Consider the following 23,855-nt stretch of genomic DNA (forward strand, 5'->3'; position numbering starts at 1 on the left):
GGTGCTTGTGAGGATTTAGCCAAGAAATTGAATATGTATATTGTTAAAGATTCTGAAACTTACGACTTAGATGCACCTCTTTGAAAAAGTGGGGGTACAACAACCACACCCAATATTTCGCTTAGCAATCTGTATGGACAAACTCCAATATACTTTCTAGAGAATCAACTAGACAGTCAGACTCAATCCAGATAAAAAGTATATCAAAGAGTTTATATCTCAATCTCTCGATTTGATATATACTCAAGAAAATAGAAATCTGCGAGTCTTTATCAAATACTAGAGAGATAACTTGGATGGTACCAAAGACCAATATCCAAGTGTCAATCAATTTAAATCAACAACCAAAAGGTCGGATATTCTAATTGATTGAACAACGCACAACCTGTGATATTTCAATTATATAACAAAATTTAATGCGAAAAGGAAATAACACAGACACCATAATTTTGTTAACGAGGAAACCGCAAATGCAGAAAACCCGCGGGACCTAGTCCAGTTTGAACACACACTGTATTAAGCCGCTACAAACACTAGCCTACTCTAAATTAACTTCAGTCTGGACTGTAGTTGAACCCCAATCAATCTCACACTGATCCAAGGTACAATTATGCTCCTACGTCTCTGGTCCCAGCAGGATGCTACGTACTTGATTCCCTTAGCTGATCTCACCCACAACTAAGAGTTGCTACGAGCCAAAGTCGAAGACCTTAATAAACAAACATGTATCACACAGAAAAGTCTACGGTAATAGATAAATCCGTCTCCCACGAATATACCTACAAGTTTTGTTCCGTCTTTTGATAAATCAAGGTGAATAAGAACCAATTGATAAACCAGACTTATATTCCCGAAGAACAGCCTAGTATTATCAATCACCTCACAATAATCTTAATTGACGCAGCGAAAAAAGATATTGCGGAATCACAAACGATGAGACGAAGTGTTTGTGATTTATTTTATATCTTGCCTATCGGAGATATCAATCTCAAGCCAATTATTACAATTGTACTCGTACGATAGAAACAACAAGATCAGATCACAAAACTACAAGAAAGTAGTATCGGTCTGGCTTCACAATCCCTATGAAGTCTTTAAGTCGTTAACCTGGTTTAGAAGAATAAACCAAAGGTTAAAGGAGAATCGACTCTAGCTTAGCACAACTAGTATCACACAGAAGGTGTGGGGATTAGGTTTCCCAGTTGCTAGAGTTCTCCCTTATAGAATCTTTCAAATCAGGGTTTGCAATCAATGTTAGCTTGGTAACAAAGCATTCAATATTCACCGTTAGATGAAAACCTGATTAGATTCAAGCTAATATCTTTCAACCATTAGATCGAAAACTAGATTGTTACACACAAATGAAATGCACGTTTCTAGGCTTGTGTAGCCGTACCCAAACTTGTACATTTGTTGGTTCAACAATAGTCAACCAAATGGTTAGCCATATGATCATTTTCATATCAACCATATTCTTCTTCACCATAACTTGTTCAAGTGACTCAAATGAACTAGTTAGAGAGTTGTTCAATTGCAAGGAAATATTATGTAACTACACAAGACACAACTGAAGCAAAAACGATTTGATTCACTCGAATCGGTTCATGAACTATATAGCCACGGTTTGCAATTTGCATTCCTTAGTTTATATAAGAATAAGTTCACAAACATCGTTTTTAGATATAACCTACTCAAGTTCGCGGACTGGGTTTGCAGACTTAAGTTCCCGGACGGAGTTCACAAACTCCAGCAGAATTTCTCGGGTCGAGAACTTCCGCCAGTTCGCGGACTTGGCTCACGCCACTATTCTGGTTCTCTTGATCAACAAAGTTCGCAAACTTCGGTTCAAGGAATAAGGACTTATATATATATATATGTGTGTGTGTTTCCACAACAGTGCTTATATCCTCCAATGGTTATATAATCTAAACTCTCATTTCAATCATTGAAACATTCTTAGAGGACGTTGATATTCTATAGTTGTTATTCACAAACTATTTTTCGTCAAAGTAAGCAATTTTCAAAATGATTGAAACTTGTCATGACTTTCGTCACTAGGTAAAGACGAACTTGGCTAAAACGAAAGCTTACCAACACATATTTCGAGAAATAGATAGGCGAGATAAATTCGGCTCGAAATAGAAAATGTGTATAATCTAAGTCTATATAGCAAACGAATTTTGTCTCAAGATAAGAGATAAATAGACTTTTTAGTGATAGATAAGTTCAAGTCTTCACATATCTTTTAGTCGATGAAGATCCACCGGTTCCTTGAGTAGTCATTCGTCTTGTATGATGATTTCCATGGAGTTCTTGAGCTCAACTACACTTTCTATCCTAGTCCGAGACCTTAGCTATAGTAGACTAGAAATCAAGACTTATAGTTTTGATCACTAACATTGACAAACATGCTTGAGATATAAATGCATGCGAGTTCAACCGAGCAATGCTTTAACACTCTTCTTCTAGGTTACTCTAAAATTAAGTCTTTTGACAATATTGCTTAGTTCTTTGAAGCTAGACTCAAAAATTGAGTAAGTGTGTCTCTTAACTAAGCAGGTAAGATCACTATATATGGTTAAGCCTGTTTTAAACTCTTTACCCACTTATCAAATGGGATGTTTCAAAATTCCTACCACAACCATTGACAAGTTAGATACTCTACAGAGAAATTTCTGGTGGGGCCATAAAGGTAACAAAGGCATTAGTTCTTGGCTTGAGGAAATCCCAATAATCCTAAGGAATTAGGTGGATTAGGCTTCAGGAACTTAGAAAATAGGGCTTTGGTTATGAAGCGAGCTTGGAAAATTAGTTCTCAGAAGGGTGAACTTTGGATTAAATTTTTTGAAGCCAAATACTTTAGAGACAGCAATTTTCTTCACTTAGTAAAACTTAATTACAATAACTCTTGAATTTGGAAGGGAATTTATAGATGTCTTAAGGTCATTAAAGAAAATAGTTGTTGGTCTGTAAGATGTGTAACCAAAGTGAAGATTTGGCTTGACAAATGGGCGGTAGGTCTTGATCACCCCCCTAATCTTGCTGTAGGTATGTCTACCACCTCAAATTCGATGTTAGTAAATGATATGTTTTTGCCAGGAACCAGAAAATGGAATGTTCATCTCATTTATGATTCAATTTCTCATGAGTCTGCTACTAAAATTTTAGCAATACATGTGCCTATGAGTGGATCATATACTTTTATATGGATCCCTGACAAGAAAGGAATCTTTTCAGTTAAGAGTGCCTATAATGTTCTAAGTATCCACAACGCCAGGAATAAGGTTTGAAGCTTGTAGATGACCTCTGCTAATTTCAAAAAGCCTGTTATATGCAGATTTCAAGGTGAAATTACGATTTCTTGTTAAATTCCAGATAAACTTATCTTCAGCTGATGCAGGAATGTTCATTTGCAGAATCAGGTTGGCTATAACAGTATCAAACAGGTACTGCACCAATGAAATATTCCACTGCATGTTACCTTGAGTTATAAGCTCTTGGACCCATATAAAATTTTCAGAATCTGTCACATCTTCTCTAGGAACTGGTGGAGAATCCAATCCCATAACCCAGACATATAACCAAATCTTTATTTGTTGCCTTTGCCTACTCTCCAACGGCTATGTTGTCTGATAAAGGGGATTTGTTTTTGTATCCCATTCCAAGCCCATGAACAATTATTTTTAACAGGAACATGAATCAAACTGGTGCCTGAGAAGTATTTTGCCTTCATTGCTTTTACCCATCGAGTTTCTCCATTTGTGCAAATCCTCCAAGCTGCTCTGACTATGAGTGCTTGGTTCAAAATCCTCAAGTCTCTGAAACCTTGACCACCTTGAGTTTTATGCAGATTGAAGTTCTTCCATGAAGTATAGTAAGTACCTCTTTTTTCTTCATATCCCCACCAAAAGTCTCTTTGTGCAGCATTAATCTTCTTAATGATATCAACTGGAATTTGAAGACAACTCATAGAATAGGAGGGAATGGTATTTGTGGTTGTCTTTATCATTAAGGACTTACCATATTGTGACATAGTTTTACCATTCCAAGCGGATAGCCTATTTTTGACCCTGTCATATAAATGGGTGAAGCATTGTACTTTATTCTTGCCAATGATGAATAAAATACCTAGATATCTCTCATTGGTATTCATTCTTGGCACTTTTAATCTTCTTGTTAACATTCTACAAAACCTCTGTGGGATATTTGCACTGAAATGCACACTTGACTTTGTGAAGTTAACCATCTGGCCTGACGCACTTCCAAAATCTTCAATTATTTTCAGTGCATTATTAACATTATGAAGATCTGCATTAAAGAAAAGTAAGCAGTCGTCGGCGAAAAATAAGTGAGATATAGAAGGTGCACCACTGGCAATTTTTATACCCTCAATCTGCTTCAGTTCTTCTGCATGGTAGAGTTGACGTGAGAATGCCTCCATTACAATTATGGATAGATAGGGTGACAATGGATCACCCTGACGAACTCCTCTTGTAGGCTGATATGCTTCACATGGAGCACCATTTAATATGACATATATTTTAGTTGTACTGATGCACTGCAAAATCAATTGGCGAAAAGCTGCACAGAAACCCATCTGCTCCATTACATCCATGAGAAATGACCATTCCAGACGATCAAACGCCTTAGACATGTCTAGCTTTAATGCCAGATGCTTAGAATCTTCTTTTTTATTTTTCATAGAATGAACTATTTCCTGGGCAAGCTGAATGTTATCTGAAATTTGATGGCCTGGTACATAAGCCGCTTGAAGAGGTGATATTATTTTCCCCATTAATTCCTTCATTCTGATGGACAAAATTTTAGAAATAAGTTTATAACTTGTATTACACAAAGCAATTGGCCTCAGATCAGAGGGGAACTGCTTGTTTTTCGTTTTCGGGACAAGTGTTAGGTTTGTAACATTCAAACATTTCAGCATGTACCATGTACGAAAAAATTGTTGTACCGTATGCACAACATCTTGACCAACCACATCCCAATGAGTTTTAAAAAAACCTGGCGGAAATCCGTCTGGTCCAGGTGCCTTCCAAGACTTCATTCCTTTTAGCGCTTTATTAATTTCAGCCTCATCTGGTATCCTTATCAAATCTTCATTATCCATATATGTTATAACACTAGGTATACATTGGAGAATTTGGTCATTTCTTTCTGGATGACCGGTAGTATGCAATAATTTGTAATGATATGTAAGTAGCTGTTCCAAATCAGTTCTTGGTGTGCACCAGTCACCATTACCATTCTTAAGAGCAGCAATGTTATTTTTTGATTTTCTTTTATTTGCATTGGCATGATGATACTTGGTGTTGCGATCCATTTCTAAGAAGTATTCATCTCTGGCTTTTTGACCCCAAAAATCATTTTGGATTTGGTGCCATTTCTCAATCTGATTCTCCAACTCTTGTACTTGGCTCGTAGCATCATTATGTTGAATTCCACCCTGTAAAGATTCCAACTGTTGACGAAGAAGAAAGATATTGCTTTGGATGTTACCAAAGATATTGCAAGTTGGCAGTTAGCTCTGCCCTTTCCCTAGATTAGATCAGTAGATTGTATTTAAGCCCGGAAAAAAACGTTGCAAAAACTGTGCAACTGTATCCATTTGCAGATTTGCCGGTTTGATTTGTGTTTTTCTAATCTCTTTACCATTTTTATTCCCAACAGTTATACCTGTACAAGGGCAGTTTCGGCTGTACAAGAAATTCTTGCAGAAGAAGTCTTTCTTTGTGTTAACAAGATTTCAGCCCTTACCTTAATGGCTGCATGAACCAATTATTTGGTCAGCTTTCAAAGGATAGTGGTTAGTGTTAAACATATACGGAGTACTGTTTAGTATAAAATATAGAGTAGGTGGATAGCACGTATATTATATTATCTTGTTGGGTTAAAAAATAGAAATCCCAATTTGTCAATATACTCTCAATATAAAATTAAGATAAAACACATTAGAAAATGTGCTAATTCTCAATGTACATATCAATATACACTAGTATCATGTCAAACGTAGTATCTATACTTGCATAGATATAGTTGTAGCCGTAACTGAAATAACTGGGGCTAAAATCATGTCAAGTTAATTGGATTATAATTTGACCTTAAAATGTAGAGATTGCGGAGTTTTAGCATATCGGCCTGCTTGTTTGGGACGACCAATTTTTTGCCAATCTTCAGGAAGCATTTTGAAGTTGACAACCCATAGTGTCGATGTTTAACACTATTATTGGCATCACGAATGCTACATGGTTCACCACCTCTTTCTCACTAAGTACTCAATTACTAAGAAACAACTACTTGATATTCAATTGAGGGCCTTTGCACGCCTGTCAAACAGGAAGTGTTACTAATGACTCACTGACAATTCACAAAAGAAAAGTTGTTGACATTCAGGCACAGTTATTCAATCAGGCTAATCGGCATTTCGGAAAGAGTTTTGAAGGATGAATAAGAAATAAAGACAGATTAGTTCCCGGACTATTATTTTATAAACAATAAGGAAAAGATTTATCAGTTCCCGGACTATTATTTTATACCGTCTAGTGAGTGTGACGCAGTTCGCATAACTGCAAGTATGGGGTTGGGCTAGTGGGGTGCATGTGGTTCAATGATTACCTACAGACCATGATTTGCATGTGAGCTAGTTGCTCCATGTTGTTATAATTTTAAATTGATGTTGATGTAAAGCCGATAGTTGATTAGCCTTTCATGTTGATTTCCATTTGTGTGAATCAAACCCACATCCTCGAGGCAGAACGCCACGTGCTCTACCAGTTGATCTAAGAAGGGAAATGATGGTATGAGGGAGTTATGGATATTACACAGATTATGAAAAGCCCTGATCCAGTTACTCAAAACTCATGTTTCTTTAGTATAACCAAATTGACTAACCACTACTATAATAAGAAAATATGGTGCTAACGCTATAAGCGTGAAATATAAGCGTGAAATATGTATACATACCTCTAAAAGTTGCATATAGAGATTCCATAATTATCAAAGTCAGGTAGCAATGCGAATCCTATATATCTTATATATACTCACCTTTGTTCCCTTCAGGCTTTGCTCATAGATTGTTTTTTTTTTCTTTTCTTTTCTTTTTTGGAACAAACCATGAGCTCCATAAATTTCAAACATTCCCAAATGCCCAGTAACACACAGACTTTCATATTTTCTACCAAACCACAAAATTATAAAATGAGTTGAACCCGAGCACTTGTTTATCAATGAAAATGTACATGCATAAGAGCTGGAAACGGTTTGATGTTTGGAGACAGTGAATATGATGATCCTTAACAATTTCAAAGTTCCTATACGTGAGGTCGACAAAGTTGATGTCCTTTGATGAGCATCTGCAAGCAAGCAAAACATGACTAACAAAATGTCAAAGATCCTTATACCCTACTTTTCTGCACTGCACATCCTAAATAACAAATCAAGGAAAAATTTAAGGTACAACCATGTTCATCTATAACATCAAAGTGGGCAATGAACTTGCTAAATTCTATAATTTTCGGCCATTTGAGAAGACCCTCTCTCTTCTCCAACATCTGCTAATAAATACAATCACAAAATCGAGGACCACAGGAATTTACTTTTCATAGTGAAAGGAAAATTCATAAAATAAATCATGAAGGAATTTTTAGCTGAAACCTTAAAGCAATTGTACACAAACAACGTATGTATTAATTTACACAACATACTAATGACAATGAATATGTAACAGATTAAAATCAATGCTTGTCTAAACACTTGTAAACATTTATACCCAATTGCACATGAACATACCGTGATATGTAGATACCGGATTTTAAAATGCATGAGTTTTGGAGAACTACCGATCCGACTACATACATGTTGGGATAAAAGTCACCCCACAAATTAACTCCCTACACTCTGCAACAAACCAAACAAAACAATTGGAACAAAATTGAATAAAAGAAACTCGCATGGATTAAATAAACGAGGAACTGAAGTACAATAAGCAGATCATGTACTTAGACTATCCAACCGATGCAGGTATATAAGAAAGTGAATATTTAAAATTATTAGAATTAGTATATACTCCATTTCACACAAAACAGGCTGACCCTTTGCTTGGCTACAAATTCTAACCTTCAAAATAAACTTAGGAACCTCAAATTATCTAAGATTAACCATACAGATCAATTATTTTGCTTGCTTAGCACACAAATTACCTTGGCCTTCATAATTTTGAGTTAGCAGGGCGGAGGCCGAAAGAATCCTTTCAGGCATTTATTTAGATTAATCAAAGTTAAATAAACAAAATCTTATTAGACTAAAGCTGGGAAAAAATCAAAACAAAATGGAGATCAAAAACAAACCATGCTTATCACTAAGAAATTACCCATCTGCCTGCAAATTTAAAACCAAACTAATTCGAAACTAAGAAAGAAAAACCCCAAAAAAGAAAGGAACAACTAACTGGAAAAAAAAAAAGCCAAAAATTACCAACCATGCTTATCACTAAGAAATTACCCATCTGCCTGCAAATTTAAAACCAAACTAATTCGAAACTAAGAAAGAAAAACCCCAAAAAAGAAAGGAACAACTAACTGAAAAAAAAAGCCAAAAATTACCCCAATCACATCTAGTGCCGGGAGATTAACCCTCACCTGCAAAATTATAACATAATGAGATATCAAGAATCAGTTGAAGGCATATGGTACTGTTAAAAAGCCCAACCCCAAATCGAAATAAACAGAGAAAAACCCTCACCTGCAAAAACCAAAGATGAACACAATCAATACAGAACAAAAGAACAAAGACAAATCTACGGTGAACCCTTTATGTGTTGCATCTTTGATTCTTTTTGCATGCATCAAAAGACAGGAAAACGAAGAAGATTGATTCTTTTTGCATACATCAGAAGACAGGAAAACGAAGAAGAAAGTTGGAGAGGAAAGGATGCGGCAAAAAAGAAATAGGGTTTGTAGAGGAGGATTGTTGGATAAGGGAGTTAAATGTTTCAGCTGTTTGGTGGCGAGTAATCTTCACCCCAGGCGTTTGGTGTGCGTTAAAAGTTGATATATAGATTGGAAACCCTCGAATCTTATTGGTAGGGGCAGGACCTCTAGAATTCAAGTTTTTGGCCTAACTTTCAATGTGAGGCCAGTATTTCGGTCTCAAATTATATATACCACCCCAGACCTTTCGTGTGCGTTAAAAATTGATAAATAAATTGGAAACCCTCGATTCTTATTGGCAGGGGGCCAGGAACTCTAGAATTCAAGCTTTTGGCCTAACTTTCAATGTGAATCCAGTATTTCGGTCTCAAATTATATATACAATATGGCGGTGTATTTTTGTAAGGTTTGTGTACCCATTAGATGCCCCATGATGGAGGGAACTTTGAGATCAGGTACTCTTGGACGTGGGATTGCCGGTGGAACTACACATATACTCCATTATTGGCTGTAACAAGTACTTTTCGAGATAGTCTGTTCATTCAGTCTTGCACACACACACCCAGCACAGACATATTACACCATGTGAGTTGGACGCGGTTTGGACTATCGACCTCCGGGAGGTGGGTAAATGTCTTATCTATCCCGTTCAGATGTCAGTTTCTCCATGTGCTGGTTTTAATTTCTCAACCTGTAAAAAGAGATGTTCTGAATTTGCCGTGATGAATGTACTCGCTCATAGACTGTGAAGTCGTATTCATTTGTATTGAGGGTTGCTTTCTGTTTCCAACAGTCGGTAAATCTACACACTCAAATTCAACCTACTTGACTTGTTTTCAATCAGATAACATGCATCCATAGTCCATACCAGTACCACCATTAAATGTCACCAACTGATTTTGGTTACTCGACGGTGCTTTTTCATAAATAATGCTTATGATTGATATCTATGGCATGGGGGACCATGTACATCTTTCGTCAAAGCCCAGCAACAAATTAAAGTAAGATGAGAAAAAGATAGCTCCACCAAGAAGGAATTTATAAGAACTGCACATAAGCATATGCTACTCTTTACTTATTCACAGCATATCCAAATTCAATGCAAAAAATGACCTTACACGTGTGGTGTTTATGAAAGCACAGGCACAACCATTCGTGAAGAAATGCATATGGATTGATGACGCGATGCATGCTGTTCTCCTTAATTTGGCAGAGAAAAAGATGTTCGGGTTCAGAGTGAGGCACATGACTTTCTATCTCCTCAAAATAAAAGTCGCCTGCAATTTATTTTTACAATGACATGACTAGTTCCAAATCAAAGGGCTCAGAAACCAAATGGGAACCTTCACAGTTTGTCATGACTAAAGCCTCACTTCTATTTGGTCAGGAGTGCAAACTTGTGAACAACACAGTTAATAAGCTATCTCGGGGGAGCTAAAATACACCAAATAACTTTATCAGCATCATAATTGCTGACAAAAAAGAAAACCTTACAAAACAAATGGTATGTTAAGTGTGTTGGTGGAACAATGACAGACCGATATCACAAAAAAACAAAACCTCGCAGAAGGTACAGCATAAGTAGAAACATATGAAAGGTAAACCTACCGGCCCTTCCCCAATATGTATGAAGCTAATTCAGTTGATACTACAACATCACCCATGGCCGAGTAGGAGCATGCTAAAACATACCAAAATAATATATGCACGAATTCCCCGCAGAAATTTCTTCAACCTGCAATGGAAAAATGGATATTAGTAAATATTTAGTACAGCCTGGAAAGAAGAATGCAAGTTACCAACAGGCAACAGATCACATTAAACATAAGCATATGATAATTTGATTTAAAGATCAGCTACGTATCATATATTTATGATTCTGAACAAGCATCTGCTCTAGGATTAAACAATGTGGACAAGTTTAAAGTTAAACTGAAATAGCCATGTGCAATGATGATTACAGTTATGCACTTGTAAGGATAATGTTGAGCAATCGTGCACAGTATTTTCTGTTGGGGCCAACTTGAATTTACTTGAGAATTATTCGGCTTTGGTTTAATCGATTATATTTGGTTTTTACTGAGACAAGGAATCAAAGGAGGGAAGACCCTGCAGCATGTCCTCTCTTGTAAGTTTTATTCTTCTGTGGTGATAGTTCAATCTGTCAAAACATGGAAATAAGGAAAAGTGATTCCTTTATGTTGAAGCTCGGGCTCGTATGTTAGCTATTTGTTCATGTGGTCAATTGAGTATATGCTTGTCCTCTAATATTCTTAATTTGACTCGATACCTTTGATTTTTGCTTCATTTTAAGCCTCTGAATGCTTAGTCTTAGTAAGTTGACGGGAAAACATAGACAGAAAAGATATGAATAATGATGAGCTTTAGTGCCTTCCTCGTACATATATTGGTAAGTTTTGATACTACAAGAGCAATGCTTACGTTAATCAAGCAAAGTCCTGGAATGAAGAATCAGAAACAAGCATTATTAACATGTTGGTAACTGCAGTTCCCAGAGAAAACCCCAGAATAATATCACTGAGACCAGGGTTTGAATCAGTTCGATATGTAGTTCTCAGATGATATTTCATACCAATATTCTAGATGTGCGAGGGAAATTTTGGACCACGTAATATATGAGCAAAAATATAGCTGAAAACATATAAGCCTCATTTAAGAATAGGAATTCTTCATAGCATATGCTTACTCAAACAGAGTATATCCAAATAAAAAGGCATAAACACCAAGTATAAAAACCGAATTACGCATGTTAAAATGGCATGACAATCTGCAGAGAACTGCATGCAGTAAATGTGGGGTTGATGAATGACAGTGCGATTTTCCCTTGGCAGAGAGAAATTAGTATGATGTGCCTGAACGTACTCTTCTAAGTTTCTGTCCGCCAAGGGAGAATTGCTCAGCCATTCGCCCACACAACCAATTAACTACTAGAAGCGTCCAGCAATTAGATAGAGGAAAACATAAACTACAAGAAATAAAGCAGGAATGAAAAGATTGGAAGGAAGAGTGGAGATGATTAAAATGTACCAATCATAACATCTTCTCTACTACCAGAATGCAGGTGAGGCTTCATGAACTGGACTACATAAAGGAGACAATGGCTGATTAATGCAAAAGTAAAGATATAAAGTAAGCGAAGTATTTTTCTCCTATATAATCTGGTTATTACTTTTTCTATCTCCATGAATGATTACATAACGATGTTATAGCTGATAGCTATCACATATATGATACTGGAAAAGTTCGAATTTCCTTCATTTTTTATTTTTCAGTTGACTATCAATCAGTGCATGTGCAGTAAATATGGGGTTGATGAATGACAGTGCGATTTTCCCTTGGCAGAGAGAAAATATACGATGTTCCTGAACGTACTCTTCTAAGTTTCTGTCCGCCAAGGGAGAATTGCTCAGCCATTCGCCCACACAACCAATTAACTACTAGAAGCGTCCAACAATTAGATAGAAGAAAATGGAAGAAACATAAACTACAACAAATAAAGCAGGAACGAAAAGATTGGAAGGAAGAGTGGAGATGATTAAAATGTACCAATCATAGCATCTTGTCTACTACCAGAATGCAGGTGAAGATTCATCAACCGGACTACACAAAGGAGACAATGGCTGATTAATGCAAAAGTAACGATAAAGTATTTTTGTCCTATAGAATCTGGTTATTACTTTTTCTATCTCCATGAACGATTACGTAACGATGTTATAGCTGATAGCTATCATATATACAGGAAAAGTTCGAATTTCCTTCTCTTTACTTTTTATTTTTCAGTTGATCAGTACATGTGCAGCCAATTATAGAGATGACATCCTACACTCTGGGTCCAGGGACTTGGTCCACAAGCGTTCCCTTGGAGAATTTGAGGCACCTCCAAAGTCCAATTAGTTAAAGAAAAGTTCAGTAGCATGATATAAGGGATATGGATCAGCTAGCTAGTTTGGGACATGGTTATAACTGATAAACATATAAATGTATACTGGAGCTAAAATTAAGACTACACAAAATGGAAGTGTATCACCAGAAAGCTTTATATAATAAAGGTAGAGTAGAAAAGTTTAGAACTTACATTTCAACGACCATTTGGATATACAGGGACTTTCTCCTGCACCATTCAGATTTCGCATGTAAATAAACCCTGAATGTACCCATGCATCAAGTGTTCTGTTCTCTACATGTAATAAGGAATCAAAAGGGTGTTGGGTCACAATAGAAATATTATTACTGGGAGACCATGGGCATGGGGTATAATCTAATATCACTGAGATAACCACTCAAAGTAGCCGGCTTTAGAGATGTAAATTTACTTCATTTACACCCAAAAAGTTAATTATTTATGAAGATATTTCTCGGATCCAAGTATGCAAGGCTTGTTTGTTTTCTCCTTTTTCTCCAATTATTTTCTTTGAAAGGTCAAAAGACTCAAAACTCACCAAGCTACTTGCGGCCAGCTGAGTAGACCAAACTACTATGCAAAACATTCATGGACACGTGGTGGATCCATAATCATTAAACATTCTTCACTATCTTTAATTTACCCTTAATATATGCTTGTCTCAAACTAAAATCATTTCTTAAGCTTTAAAATCCAAATTCCAACCTCATTAACTTTACACATGCCTTAAATCAACATTTTTCTTTTGACAGGATTAATCGACAAGTAGCAAACAGCAAACATCATAAATGTAGTATAAGATTTCTTTTCAAACTATAAACTTCAAGCTTTCAGGTAACTACGAAGTAAGATCAGCTAAGGCGAATCAATCAATGCCGGCATTTCTCATTCCACCACTTCATCAAACAGCTTGTAGGCATTATCTCATTTTAAGAACAAACATCAATTGATCCACATTTTATGGTGTTCGTGATAGAAGTTGATATTAAAACAGAATTCAAGGAGATTACCTGCACTCTGCCCATGCCTCTCTTAAAAACTTATACAAGTCTTGATAAAATCGTTGGTGTTTATACCCAGACCTGAACAGAGAAATTTTGCAATAGCCAACCGAAGCTCAGGAGTTGATGAGTTCAGATTCATAGCCAAAGCCCAAAAGTCCGTTTAGATGAACTTTATCGTTCGTACATAGAAGAGAACAGAATATATAGTTTGTTGTAACCGAAGATTCGAAGTACGCTGGAATAGCTCAGCTGGTCAGAGCGTCCATTTTTTATACTTTTTTTTGTTGTTGAATTTTTTTGAAGATTCCCTGTTTTTTACTTATGCAGGGAAGCTTATTGTAAACTCCATTTAGTTTTGCTTTAATAGCAGTCATAAAATAAAATATTTATTTAATAGCAGTCATAATAATAAAATATTTATTAAAAGAAAAATTATAAGTTATCTTTAAAAAAAAAAGTCTCTATGCATGTTTTCATGGACAATATTTGAGGTTGACCACAAAATTATTAGGGGGTATTTTAATCCTCGCGTTTTTAGGGGCTACTCAAAAGGATTCAGGGGCCAATAATAAAATAAAAAAGGTTACCCAAAGGGAAAATGTAGCCATCCCTTATCTCGCGTAATTCGTAATGGCGAAATTACCCTTATATATTCGGAGAATATGATAACATTGTTATCCTCCGATTGCAATCGGAAGCCAAAATATTATCCAGACTTCCGATTGTAGTCGGTGCAGTATTAGAATGATTTCTGTTTCATTTTTTCCATTTCTTTTTCATTTTTGAGTTGTTAGAGTTATAGAGAAGAAGGTGAAGGAAAAAAGGGAAAACCCATTTTATCACTACAAAAATGGATGGATATGAAGAAGAAGGTGAGAATCATGGCGAAGAACAAAACGTTGAGGGTTCACGACCGTTTAGAGAAGACGATTTGGGGTATATGTTGAATGATCCAAACTTTTGTGGAGAGGAAAACCTAGACGACCCTTTCATGGAAGAAAATGGAGAATCGCCTGATATTGAAGCTAACGATGCATGTAAAACACAGGTATTGTGTTAAGAATCTCAAATACTCGATTTGCATGCGTTTGTGTGCTTTTGTAAACAAGAAAAACCGATTATTGCATGCATTGAATGCCATGAACTACCCAGATTCGGTAGATAATTTCTCGAATAAACTTATGAATATAACACACTGAGTACCAAATATGTATATTCGGTAATTCCAAGATAGTAGTTTACTGCCGAATATGAGAAAAAACCCCAAACTGGTTTTCCAAAAAAGTCTACATTCGGTAGTTATGTAGAGTTATTTACCCCCGAATCGCTCCAAAAACGAATTCCTCAAAAAATTTCAAAACTCAGTATTCTTATCCTTTACAATCGGTAATAGTTTAACATTATTTGACTGCCGAATATAACAGTGGTCTCAAAATAAAATTTCCGAAAAATTGAAAATCGGATGTTTATCGATTAAAGTTATCTCCCGGTTATTTATATTCGGCTGTTTTACTATATATTTTAGCTTCCGATTATATCATTTTTTGCACTCAGTAAACTGTGTACATTCATTTGCATAAATCGGGTGTTTTGGATAACCGATAGGATTCCGAATATAGTATATTCGGCAGTTTGACTTATTTAATAACCTCCGATTATTGTATAATAATTTATTGCTTTCATATGCAGGCTGTTGAAGAGTTTGTTGATGATTTCTATTTGAGGCCCGACACTTCCCTATACTATGCAAACGATTTGGTATACTCATTACTACTTATTTATATGTTAAATGGTTATGCTTATTAGATTTGTTTTGTTTTATGCACGTTTAGACATTTGGAAGTAAGAAGGAGGCAAAGGAATGGCTTATGAACAAGGCAAAAGATAACATGTGCGTAGTAGTTCAAAATAATCATGTTAGTGACACTCGATTTGAAATGATTTGTGAGCTGACACTCGTTTTTTTTTCGAGGCACGACTATAATTTTTTTTGAAACTATGTAATCGGAACAACAGTATTGTAACACTTCAATCTGATTAATCATATTCGGGAATTCCATATTTTATCAAACCGCCGATTAATATTAAAAATTTGAATTCACAACATTCAAACATCACATGTTATTCTTTTTTCCTAGTCCGAGATGCAACAATCAACGTGGCTTCGAAATGTAGAAACGACTCTCCTCTCCACTTGGAATAAGCATCTTGTGCCGCAAACCTGTCGTCTCTGTGCCTAGCAAGAATACGGTTGTACTCGGTGCACAATTTTATAACATGGTGCACCCTTTAAGAAACATGGGATGGTTCATAATTGTGGCGTGGCTTCTTGTACTTACCAACAAAAGGGCCCAATGAAATGTTAATCCAAAATATACGATCGTCCTGCTGTTCTTTGGGTAGATCTTTCACAATGTAATAATTTTTTATCCATTCGGTCTCTTCCTCAACTTGTTTTAATCTTTCTCTATGATGGAATTGTTCTTGACCTCGCTTCTTAGCCTTGATTTCCTCTTCCTCCTCCTCCGTTGCCACTAACGATGGTTTAATTTTTTTGGGTTGTTTGTTCCTTTTTTTGTATTTCTTCTTCCATTGCTGCAATTGATGTAGTTGTTCGCTTGCATCTTCGAAGTATGTTGTCGATTGATGATGGACTTGCCATTGAAAAGGTTTTTCATTCCGATTTTTTACTCAATAATAACTGAGAGGGGTTACCCTCCTTATATAAATTAGAGTTCCGATGGATCTAATTTTTGAAAATATGGTCGTTGAGGTTTCTGAAAATATGGCCGTTGAGGTTTCGTATCAATGATGCACTACAATCGGTTGCTAACGATACACGTATTCCCCCCGAATAAAACATTCGGTGGCAAACTTAATCTTTTATCTACCGATTAAGTTGGTATTTCTAAACACGACTATATTATTCGGAGGATAATGTTTTTTGTAAAGTCCCGAATATACGATGGCCCAAAAATCAGAATTTGGGAAAAACTGATACTTTTCAAATATTGAACTTGAAATAATCGGAAGTTAACATAGTTACCAAAACTTCCGAATATGGGTTGTCTAACCTTCTATATTGGCCCTTGGAACCACCTAGATCCATGGCATGGTTTGTTTTGAACTTGTAGTATTCGGAGGATAATGTTTTTTGTAAAGTCCCGAATGTACGATGGCCCAAAAATCAGAATTTGGGAAAAACTGATACTTTTCAAATTTTGAACTTGAAATAATCGGAAGTTAACTTAGTTACCAAAACTTCCGAATATGGGCTGTCTAACCTTCTATATTGGCCCTTGGAACCACCTAGAGCCATGGCATGGTTTTTTTTGAACTTGTAATATTCGGAGGATAATGTATTTGTAAAGTCCCGAATGAACGATGGCCCAAAAATCAGAATTTGGGAAAAACTGATACTTTTCAAATTTTGAAATTGAAATAATAGGAAGTTAACTTAGTTACCAAAACTTCCGAATATGGGCTGTCTAACCTTCCATATTGGCCCTTGGAACCACCTAGAGCCATGGCATGGTTTGTTTTGAACTTGTAATATTCGGAGGATAATGTTTTTTGTAAAGTCCCGAATGTACGATGGCCCAAAAATCAGAATCTGGAAAAAAACTGATACTTTTCAAATTTTGAAATTGAAATAATCGGAAGTTAACTTAGTTACCAAAACTTCCGAATATGGGCTGTCTAACCTTCTATATTGGCCCTTGGAACCACCTAAAGCCATGGCATGGTTTGTTTTGAACTTGTAATATTCGGAGGATAATGTTTTTTGTAAAGTCCCGAATGTACGATGGCCCAAAAATCAGAATTTGGGAAAAACTGATACTTTTCAAATTTTGAACTTGAAATAATCGGAAGTTAACATAGTTACCAAAACTTCCGAATATGGGCTATCTAACCTTCTATATTGGCCCTTGGAACCACCTAGAGCCATGACATGGTTTGTTTTGAACTTGTAATATTCAAAGGATAATGTTTTTTGTAAAGTCCCGAATGTACGATGGCCCAAAAATCAGAATTTGGGAAAAAACTGATACTTTACAAATTTTGAAATTGAAATAATCGGAAGTTAACTTAGTTACCAAAACTTCTGAATATGGGATGTCTAACCTTCTATATTGTCCCTTGGAACCACCTAGAGCCATGGCATGGTTTGTTCTGAACTTGTAATATTCGGAGGATAATGATTTTTGTAAAGTCCCGAATGTACGATGGCCCAAAAATCAGAATTTGGGAAAAAACTGATACTTTTCAAATTTTGAAATTGAAATAATCGGAAGTTAACTTAGTTACCAAAACTTCCGAATATGGGCTGTCTAACCTTCTATATTGTCCCTTGGAACCACCTAGAGCCATGGCATAGTTTGTTTTGAACTTGTAATATTCGGAGGATAATGTTTTTTGTAAAGTCCCGAATGTACGATGGCCCAAAAATCAGAATTTGGGAAAAACTGATACTTTTCAAATTTTGAACTTGAAATAATCGGAAGTTAACTTAGTTACCAAAACTTCCGAATATGGGTTGTCTAACCTTCTATATTGGCCATTGGAACCAACTAGAGCCATGGCATGGTTTGTTTTGAACTTGTAATATTCGGAGGATAATGTTTTTTGTAAAGTCCCGAATGTACGATGTCCCAAAAATCAGAATTTGAGAAAAAAATGATACTTTTCAAATTTTGAAATTGAAATAATCAGAAGTTAACTTAGTTACCAAAACTTCCGAATGTACCACACAAATCATTGTCATTTGAACTTGTCTAACTTAGTTACCCAAACTTCCGAATGTACAACAAAAATCATTGTCATTTATCTGCTCTTCTTTACTTTATGACCGTGACCACCTCCCAGTCCTGCACGACCACGGGTTTGAGCACCTTCAGTTGCACCTTCAGAGGGGTTATACATCACATATCCTGTGGGGTGCCACAATGGTCCAAAATAAAGGGACAAGTCCGACCGGACATTTATAGGCCCACTGGATCGATCTTCCTTGTATGGATCAAAGCATACGTCTGAGGCCTTCAATTGGTCCAAAATCTCCCTCATGCGAATCAACTGCTGCTCTTTTGTCCTAGAACGGTTGTCTTCAAATATATACTTTGTTCCTCTAGGAGTACCTTTGCACCACCCCTGGTTCTCTCCGGCCAACTTCAGGATAGGGAAGTGGTCATAGATCCATGCCTATATACATAAGAAACCAAATTTTAGTAAATAGATTGTGTATATTCGGTAGTAATTTCCAAACATTATTTCCGATTATATATAATCGGAAATAAAACTGAGTACCTATCCACCGAATAACCAACATTCGAAAAAAGAAATGGATCATTTCCTACCGAATATGCGTCATTTGGAGTTCAGTAACCTATAGTTTTTCTGGCATGTATATTCGGCTCTAATATCAAATGAATATTTCCGATTATATATAATCGAAAAACAAAATAAGTACCTAGCCACCGAATAACCAACATTCGTAAACAGAGATGGATCATTTCCTACCGAATATGCGTCATTTGGAGTTCAGTAACCTATAGTTTTTCTGGCCTGTATATTCGGTTCTAATATCAAAAGAATATTTCCGATTATATATAATCGGGAAAAAAAAAGTACCTAGCCACTGAATAACCAACATTCGGAAAAAGAGATGGATCAATTCCTACCGAATATGCGTCCTTTGGAGTTATGAATATGCATCATATGTATTGTCTACCGAATAACTATAGAGTGAGTTATAGAGTTAAAGAAAAAACCTGCAATAGAGCCACGTTCCCGGCAACTTGGCAGGTTCCTAGCCTCGAAGCCTTTCTCAACTCTTCCATCAAGAATGCTAGGCATGCCGTACCCCAAGAATAGTCACCGACTTCATGGAGAGGATATAAAAGTTGTATAAGGTTGGCGTCGATCCGGTTTCCAGAAGTATTGGGGAATATGACACATCCCAATACACAAAGGAGATATGCGGTGGCAACGTGGTTCACTTTCTCATCAGTTAACGTTCCATTCTTTTCCTTCTCCAAGGTGCTTCAGAATATATTCATCAAAGCTGTAATGTTGATCTGTCTTGTTCTGTAACTTGCATGCCTCCTAAACTCTGCTGTTGTTGTCTCTTCATCCCAACCTAAGCACTTTTCAGTTAGAGCATAAAGTTGTGCCCAACTTAACTTCTTTGTGTAGTTAAACTTCACATCTGTGCCTTGGTCGGGAAGGTTAAGAATCTGCACAACATCATCCGGGGTAATCGTCATCTCCCCAAACGGCATATGGAAAGTATCGGTCTCAGGATACATTCTCTCCACGAACGCCGATATGGCCACACGATCATGTTCCAACAATGAATTCTCGGCGGCATTAGCTAACCCCGAGTTGGCAACAATTGACTTGAACCTTTCACATTCACCGGATAAAGGCCACGCAAGCATTTTTGTTGGTGCAGCGGTAGGTTTGAGTAGACGGACCGCATCTTGATATTCCTATTAAAGTACATAAAAAAATCCTTAATACAAATATTACGATATAACACATAGACAATACATTAATAAAAAATAATAATTTTATTACCTCGGTTTCGTATATTTCTCTGGCCCATGAGTCTTTGTATCCAAATAGCAATTTTCCTCCATCCGCTGGTAGCCCAAGGATTGTGCCTGCTGGAATACCCTTCTTCTTCAAGTGCTGAGGGACAAGATGTGATGCTTTCTTAGCAATATCCTTCTTTACACCATCTTTTCCTTTTTTGACTTTTTGGGTACCACTTGGTTGTCCTTCTTCTTCTACTCTTGGCACTGGATCAACTGGTTCAACACTTGGTTCTGCACTTTGTTGAGCGGCTTGTTCAACACTTGGTCGCACCCCTTGTTCACTGCCTTGTTGTTCTACACTTTGTTCAACACTTGGTTGCACTCCTTGTTGATTGCTTTGTTCTTGTAAGCTTTGTTGAGCACTTGAATTATCTTTGGCACTCCTTTACCTCCTAGCACTAGCTGTCACTTTCTTCCTCCTTTCTCGACTTTGTCTAAACAACAAAGAAAGGAACAATATTTACAAACTATACAATCGGAAGACAAAGTATGGAAATATAACTCGAATGTACACATTCGGACGTAAGAAGACACATATTGTTCCCGAATACATAAAAATCGAAAGCTAACTAAACATATTTACAACCGAATATGCATCAATTGGAGTTCAGAAGCTCTAAATTTTTCATCCTACACAATCGGAAGACAAAGTACACAACTATAACCCGAATGAACAAATTCGGAAGTAAGAAGACACATATTTTTCCCGAATAAAAAACAATCGGAATATATTTAAACATGTTTACAACCGAATATTCATCAACTGGAGTTCAGAAACTCTAAAATTTTATCCTACACAATCGGAGGTATAAAACATTATATTGTCTTCCGAATAAATACTGGCCCCAAAATGGGATTTTTCCTATATCAGAAATTTTGAGATTTTTTCAATATATATATATATTCGGTAGTGACTGTACTTCCGAATACTGTGTGTCTACTTAAATATATTCGGAAGCCAACAAATTCATTAAACTACCGATTATTACCAGTTTGTATCCAGGAAGATATGGCCAATAATATTCGGCCGATAACCATCAAATATTTCTCCCGAATACTGTCGATGTTCTTGAGAAATGAAGAACACGACTACATTCGGAAGTAAATGAGCATGAATATCGCCCGAATCTGGATAAATAACCGAAAACCCTTGAAATTCTTTTTCTCGATTCGTCGAATTAAAGCGAAATAAACCCCAAAAATGATAGATTCTTACCTAATTGGGGCCATTTGAAGTTGACGAAGTGTTTGACTATCGGAATCGCCACCACCGACTACATCGACGGGTACTTGTTCTTCGCGTTCTTCTTCATTTGCAGCAACAATTTCTTTATTTCTTGCTAAAATCCCAATCTTTGGATCGATACCCCGAGCAACGTTTTTGGTTCTAGGTCTGTGGGTTTCATTTCCCTTATCCATTGTTTTATAAACGAATCGACAATGTTTTGATTTTATGATTCGCGGCGATGTTTCGGTTGAACGAGGGAAAGTTTTTTTTCTTCCACAATCGGAAGATAATATGAAACTGGAAGAAGAAGAGTTGAAATGAGTAGAATTTTTTTTTGATTTGGTTTTTATACAGTTTTACCAGAAGGGCATTTATGTAACTTCAATATCATATAGGGTACCCTTAACTAGAGTTTTTGGCTGGATATAAATTGATGGCCCCTAAATCCTTTCGGGTGGCCCTTAAAAACGCGAGGATTTTAATTCAGTAGGAAAGCTACAAGAGATGATTTTCGTTTCTCTATCTACGCCATTATTCATTATTGAGAAGATACAGTTGTCATTCTTTGCAATAACATAACGTGCACAAATTCTGAACTAGTGAGAAGAGAGCATGTTTGAGGGCCAAATCGACCCAACAGTACGCTTAAAAAGGACTTTTCTGCCAGAAAAACTTCCCAACTCAAAAAATTTCCAACCCATGGTAGCATGGTCTCTTCAATACGTTCATCAATGTCCATCCATGCGCGAAGGCACGTACTCTCATCGGAAATCTAAGACTTCGCAAATACACGATGAATTATACAAATAAATGGCACAGTTAGTAGCAAATGATTCATGGATGACAAATTTGTGAATATCAATCATTAACAACGTTAAGCAGTTTACTGAATTCAAATTCGGAAGCTTCTCTCTCACTCTCTAATATCAATATCAAATTTTTAGATATTTGGTAAACTCGTATAAACATACTTACACTGCTTATAAATATATACACACAGGGAATAGATTACCATCCCATACAACGAATTAAGCAAAGTCTAGACCTTTTAGCACGCTTCGGCTTCGAAATTCTTCCAAGTTTGGTGAAAAGTTCCTCGTCTGTGCATACATAACCCGCGGAATTCAAGAACACGTTCCTTCGCAAAGGCGGTGACCATAATCCACTTTGTTCGTAATCGAAGTCGAACCCCGTTACATCAGTGAATTTACTAAGAAGCTTATCTGACTTGGGCTTGGATACTAATTGAATTCTTGACGTTGATGAAGACGATGGAGATGAAGATGATGATATTGAAGACGGAGACGAAGATGAATATGGAGAAGGACAAGGAGTTGGAGATGTCTGTTGGGAGATATTGGACATTGCTGTAAAACCAAAGATTAGATTTATTTAATGGTATTTCAATGGTGGAGGAGTTTAATATGCTTTAGATTGGATCGAGAAAACCAATTATAGAAAAGAAAAACAGTGGTTTAATTAAAAATGGGGAACATCTTAGAAGGTTACACAGTGTTTTGGAATTATATATGCTTTGCAAAAAGGCGATAATAATACAGCGTGACGACGTGGGTATCACAATTGATTCTTGGCCGTTGTCTCTACTACCGCATCTGCATTAGCAAAGATTTACGTACCTACTGCCTCGTACATAATGTAGGATGATGGCCTAGGCGCCTAGCCCAAAATCACTGCATTGCATTTCATTAATACTTTGTCTAATGATTAGGTGTTTTGAGGACAAAAAACTCACTTTCGGACTAATTTATTGATGTTTTATCCATATTAATTAGTTGTACAATGAGTAGACAAAACTCAGCCAATGTGGTTGGGGACTTGGGATCCAACTGAATCGCAACTCGCTGTACTAAAAATGTTAGGTGTGCACGCACAGTGATCATAACAGCGGCCTTATTTTAGCGAGACAGGATGGTGTTGGTGTTTTTTAACGCCAAGTTTGGGAAATTGACTGTTTTATTCTGTTTGTTAGGTATTCCCTCTGTGATGAAATATACTGATCTTTTCAGAAGTGTTCGAGTGAAGGTAGATTTAAGGGCGACACCGCTGTGACCGTTCATATCATATCCTGGTATCCATTTGATATGAATTGCTTTTTCTTTCTGGTGGAAATTAAAATTAGAAGAACCAATGATAAGCTGCATG

General features: G+C 36.5%; 2 long non-coding RNA genes across 3 annotated transcripts; both read right to left on the reverse strand.

Annotated features, from left to right (window-relative positions):
* Nucleotides 1–6,862: 6,862 nt before the first annotated feature.
* Nucleotides 6,863–9,039, reverse strand: LOC113356338. Its single transcript, XR_003362945.1, has 4 exons — nucleotides 8,755–9,039; nucleotides 8,616–8,651; nucleotides 7,804–7,911; nucleotides 6,863–7,367 (listed from the first exon to the last, which is right to left on the reverse strand). It is a non-coding gene; the product is annotated as an uncharacterized LOC113356338 (long non-coding RNA).
* A 1,300-nt stretch (nucleotides 9,040–10,339) lies between these two features.
* Nucleotides 10,340–14,189, reverse strand: LOC113361313. Of its 2 annotated transcripts, XR_003365064.1 has the most exons (5): nucleotides 13,875–14,189; nucleotides 13,039–13,074; nucleotides 12,510–12,563; nucleotides 11,991–12,044; nucleotides 10,340–10,677 (listed from the first exon to the last, which is right to left on the reverse strand). It is a non-coding gene; the product is annotated as an uncharacterized LOC113361313 (long non-coding RNA). The 2 variants fall into 2 exon arrangements; XR_003365065.1 differs by lacking the exon at nucleotides 12,510–12,563.
* Between the last annotated feature and the right edge of the window lie 9,666 nt (nucleotides 14,190–23,855).

The sequence above is a fragment of the Papaver somniferum genome, chromosome 3 (genome assembly GCF_003573695.1).
Source record: "Papaver somniferum cultivar HN1 chromosome 3, ASM357369v1, whole genome shotgun sequence".
Classification (NCBI taxonomy): Eukaryota; Viridiplantae; Streptophyta; class Magnoliopsida; order Ranunculales; family Papaveraceae; genus Papaver; species Papaver somniferum.